The sequence below is a fragment of the Ovis canadensis genome, chromosome 5 (assembly GCF_042477335.2).
Source record: "Ovis canadensis isolate MfBH-ARS-UI-01 breed Bighorn chromosome 5, ARS-UI_OviCan_v2, whole genome shotgun sequence".
Classification (NCBI taxonomy): Eukaryota; Metazoa; Chordata; class Mammalia; order Artiodactyla; family Bovidae; genus Ovis; species Ovis canadensis.
Genome location: NC_091249.1, coordinates 47,572,912 through 47,578,769, shown reverse-complemented (window position 1 = coordinate 47,578,769; position 5,858 = coordinate 47,572,912).

Here is a 5,858-nt window from a genome sequence, read left to right as displayed (position 1 = left end):
TGAAGGGACCTCAAGAAAGGAGGAATTCACCCAAATCTATAGGTATTACAGGAAAGTCTGATAAGCAAGTCTTTGGTGTGGCTTCCTGGCCTCAAACGGCATTAAAAGTTCAATCTGGAAATTCCTTGTAAAAGTTCAAGCAAAATAGGTTTAAAAGATCATACATGGTTAGTCACTATTCTTGCTAGACTTATATAAACACTCAGTTCAAGTTTATTAATTCTAGACATAATTTGCAAACAAATTCGTCTTAATTTGGCTACCTTAGTAGAAATTAGGGTGATTTTAGAGAGACAATTGTGTGTCAATAATAATTCATACATATAGGTATCAGATTGTATTGCGAGGTTTTGTAATTTACCTAAAAACTAGACTGAGTTTTTAGTTTCCTCTAGTATTTGACTACAACTCTCTAAACTAACTTTTCCAATTTTCTCCCATCTTTTGGACTTGAAATCACTGAAACCTAAAACTATTCCGCAAACCAAAGCTAAACAACTTGACATAAAGTTCAGAGAAATTGCCACAACAGCTTATACTTAAATAATCCTTGTGCCTGTTGCTATATGAGTCACTCAGAAAGCTTACATGAACACCCAATCACATCATCAGAGATGTTTCAAACTGCAAAAGATGCTTGGACATTGATAATCTAGAAGTCCTCTTGACTGACTGCCCTCTGGGCTCAAAAACTGGTTTATAATCTGCTCCAATTTTTAACCTTTATTTTTCGTTTCCATAGAAATGCCACTAATTAAATACCTGACTCTTTGCACAATAGACCTAGTGTTGGGAGCCCATCTGCCTGACTGCCTCCTGAAATGAGATACATGCATGCATACATGCTAAGTCGCTTCAGTCATGTCCGACTCTGTGCGACCCCATGGACAGCAGCCCACCAGGCTTCTCTGCCCACGGGATTCTCCAGGCAAGAATACTGGAGTGGATTTCCATGTCCTTCTGCAGAAGTGAGATACAATTATTGAAAAAAATCTGTCCTTTTCTCAGAACTAAGAAACCGGTTCAGTGAAACGGAAGACTCTGCGAACCTGCTGGCTCTCTCCATGGTCATCAATTCAGCTTTGAGTATGTGAAACTTCCAGGCAAGCTTCAAAGGAGGGAATTGTTGGGGCCCAGAGAAAACTGACTTGACTTTCACTTTTCACTGTCATGCATTGGAGAAGGAAATGGCAACCCACTCCAGAGTTCTTGCCTGGAGAATCCCAGGGACGGAGAGCCTGTTGGGCTGCCGTCTATGCGGTCACACAGAGTCGGACATGACTGAAGTGACTTAGCAGCAGCAGCAGAGAAAACTGCCCAAATTGTGCCTTAATGGTGTATTGTTTGGAATAAAAGATACTTAAGAAACAGCCAAGAAGAGGACACTCTGACCCTCCTTCATGTCTCCCTGGAAGCAGAAAATCCATCACTCAGATGAAAGGTATACTCCTTGCATCTGGAGGGACAAAGACACCTTGTTGCCAAAAATAGTGAATTCCAGCCTCTAAGCCTATATAAACAAACACCCTTGTGTCTTTAATTCACTACCTCAAGCCGAAACTCCATTTAAATTTTTCACTAACTGGACACCCCAAACCTGAGTGGGATCTCAGGTTTGTCCTGTGAATTGTCCTGTGAATTCCTTACAAATTTATTGTTCTTTCATTTAACAAATATAAAAAACCACCTGCATTGGCCACTTACCATATCTCATTTCTATGGGACCTCTATGCACATGAATTAAAATGATTTCTTTTTCCCTGTTAATCTGTCTTTTGTCAATTTTATTGTTAGTCCAGACACAAAAATTCAAGAAGGGTAAAGGGGGAAATATATACATATATACAATGGAATATTACTCAGCCATTAAAAAGAATGAAATTATGCCATTTGCAGCAACATGGATGGATATTGAGAGTGTCATACTGAGTGAAATAAGTCAGACAAAGAAGGAGAAATATCGTATGACATCCCTTATATGGGGAATCTAAAAAGAAATTATACAAACAAACTTACGAAACAGAGACCCATAGACTTAGAAAATGAACTTATGGTTGCCAGGGGGAAGGGATAGTTAGGGAGTTTGGGAAGGTCATATACATGTTGCTATATTCAAAATGGATAACCAACAGGGGCCTACTGTATAGCAAGCACGTGGAACTCTACTCAATGTTATGTGCCAGTCTGGATGGAAGGGGGATTTGGGGGAGAACAGATACATGTATATGTATGACTGAGTCCCTTCGCTGTTTACCTGAAACTACCATAATGTTAGATGGTTAACATTGTTAACCATCTAAACCCTAATACAAAATGAGAAGTTTTTAAAAAATCACTAGGGCCCAAAAGATTAAAGACTCAGGAAGAAACTTTGACCTTCCCCTTAAGTGCCTAAAAGAATGGAGGTGGTAGATGCCCTTTTCTAGTGACAGATAACTATGGAGTAAACTGGACGCAGTAGACAGAGCAGATCCCAGTAACGTCTGTTTGTTAAAATTTCTCTGGGTCCCATGCTGTGCATGGCGCAACAGACATTTGTATATCAAACATTTGCTTTGCTGTTGCTGTTGTTTGGTCTCTCAGTCCTGTCTGACTTTTTGTGACCCCATGAACCACACTACCACACCACACAAGGCATCTATGTCCTGGGATCCCATCTCCTGGACTTTGTTCAGACTCCGGTCCATCCAATCAGTAATGCCATCCAGCGATCTCATCCTCTGTCTTCTCCTCCTGCCCTCAATATTTCCCAGCATCAGGGTCTTTTCCAGTGAATCAGCTCTTTGCATCAGGTGGCCAAAGTATTGGAGCTTCAGCTTCAGCATCAGTCCTTCCAATGATATTCAGGGTTGATTTCCTTTAGGGTTGACTTGATGTTCAAGGAACTCTAAAGTCTTCTCTACCACCGCAATTCAAAAGCATCTGTTCTTCAGTGCTCAGGCTTCATTATGGTCCAACTCTCACATACATGACTACTGGAAAAACCATAGCTTTGACTATATGGACTTCTGCTTTTCCAGCTAGAAGGTGATTGCCTTCCTCCCCTTTGAAGTCCTAAACCACTACTTCAGCATCCTCCATTGTGTTTAGCTGAAAATGGTACTTAAGTTTAGGGTTTCAGCCATTTTGGCGAGTTACTCAATTTTCCTGAGTCTCTCTCATGTGTACATGTTATTAAAATTTTATTTGGTTTTCTCCTGTCAAGGTGCTGATGCCAATTCTTATATTATCCAGAAGAACATAGAAGAAAAGAGGAAACCCTCTTCTTCCCAGGTGGCTCAGTGGTAAAGAATCCAAAGGTGAAAGACTCAATGGACATGAGTTTGAGTAAACTCTGGGAGTTGGTGATAGACAGGGAGGCCTGGCATGCTGCGATTCATGGGGTCGCAAAGAGTTGGACACGACTGAGTGACTGAACTGAACTGAATAGCTTTGAGCTGCAGGGCATCTTGATCTAACACGTTATCTGTTGGCAATTCCTCGTTTGAGCCAGTAGCTAAAAGGCATAGGCCCCAACACTAGGTATCCTTTTAATTCTTTCTGTGTTTTGAATTGAAGTATAAAGGGAAATATGAACTTTGCTTAAAAGTTATGCAAAGTTTAAAGATTATAGAGGTTTGTTGGCAGTTATATTTTGTTCTCCATTCAGATATCTCTGAGGGAAAATGCTATGAAAGTAATGATTAAGTGATTTTTCATGTTCAGAGTTGAAGTTCCAAAACCAGTGTATAGAGTCACAGTCCTTGAGCAGAGGAGGGGTACAGGTTTTACTAATCTTCTTTACCCAAAGCAACAACCCTGTCTGTGAGTTCCTGTAGTAACCTGCTAGGATCTTGAGCTCAAGAAAGAACTGTGCCTTTCATCACCCTATCCTTCATGCAGTGAGCCCATCCATTAATGAGGAGCTTCAAAATGGTGCTAACATTCATCCTGAGGTAAAAAATGAGACAGGAAGAGAGCATTCTTTAAAAGAATGATATAGCCCTAGGGTACAACAATAAGCTGGTTAGAGCCAGCTAGGTCCAAGATGGTGGACAAGTCAACTTCTACTAGACCTTGAACCTCAGTATACGCTTATTGTAATACATCAACATGCTAAATGATATACCCACAGGCCTATGTGAATCACTATGCTATACACCTGAAACTTATATAATATTGTAAATAAATTATATTCCAATTAAAAAATTTAAAAGACTTCAAGTCCTTAGAAAGCACACATACACACACACACAAATTCCTTTCTGTGTTCCATTATCTATGCATGGCCCAGCAAACATATAGGGGATTATTGATGATCCCCCATATGATTGATAATATGATTATTATTGATAATTGATTGATAACAATGTCATCAGTTCAAATAGGAAAAACTGGAGTGAAGAACATCTTTGGGGAAAGATGTGCGCCAAAACAGGCTGCCAGCAATTCTATTCTGTCCATGCCATGTCTCAAGTACCAATGTTGAAATTAATATAGAAATATCAAGCATGCTGTTGGATATAAGAATCTGGAGTATTAAGGAGAAGACAGGGATAGAAACATTAAATGCACTTTTTTTCCTTCCAGTTTTATTGAGATATAATTGACATATAGCACTGTGTAAGTTTAAGGTATAATGATTTGACTTAAATCATGAAATGATTATGACAATAAGTTTACTGAACATTCATCATCTCATATAGATATAAAATTAAACAAATAGAAAAAAAAGCATTGTCTTGTGATGAGAACTCTTAAGATACACTGTCTTAACAGCTGTCACATGACATAGAGCAATGTTAATTATATTTATCATGTTATTAAGTGTGATTTGATTAAAAAAAATAAAACAGAAATCAACTATATGCATGAAATACCAGGGGATTGTCTGATTTGAGAAGGGGCAGCAAATAAAACAAGCCATCACTGTGCTATATACTTTTACTACAGTCAGCTCCATAGATCTTTTCCAGTCCCTTTGATTGTATTAGATATTTTCAAGAGGCCTGGAACATGAAGATGACCACTGATGCTTCAGTTCAGATAGTTTTCAGTTTATTGTTCATGGGAATAGGACTGTAGTGAAAAGAATGGAGAAAGCATAAACAGGGGGAAATCTGGTATTTCTCAAAACAAGTGTAAATCATTGAAATAACATATATATGATTTAACAGAACTGGAATTCTAAAATAAAGATCTTTTAAATTTCTTTATAATACCAACCTCCAAATTCCTGCAAAGAGAACATGATACAGACCTGCCACCCTCATATCCTTTTGTACAGTTTTGCATAGAACAGCATTATATTGAGTTCCATGCTGAAGCAGATTATACTATAGCAAAGCCCTGGTGTTATTTGTGAAATTATAATGTTCATTTTGCAGTACTTTACAATTTATAAAAATCATTTTACCAACATTATTTAATTTTGTTTTTCCTTACAGCCTTTCAGAGTAAATAAGATATTTATTATTTGACAGATAAGGGAAAATGTCAGCCTCTGAAAATGAAATGGTTTGTCTAAATTACAATGGCTATTTTAAGTGACAAGATTGTGTTCAAAAGCCAGATTTTCTAATTCTAGTGTTGTTTCTTTCTGTGATATCATAAAACTTCTTTACTTTTTTCCCCACTGTTCAGTAGATATTTATTAATAGTTTCCCAAATTTCATAATAAACAAAATTGAAATAGTGAAGTGAATACTTTGAAACCACAAAATTATATAAGAAAGAGCTAAGACTAGAATTTATATTAACTAATCCATTACATATTCATTGATGACTCAGCTAGAGATGTTTACCACTGTAAATCATTTCTATTGTATAAATATCTTGAGCTAAAATCTATGAGCAAGAAAATATCTGGCATAAATTCC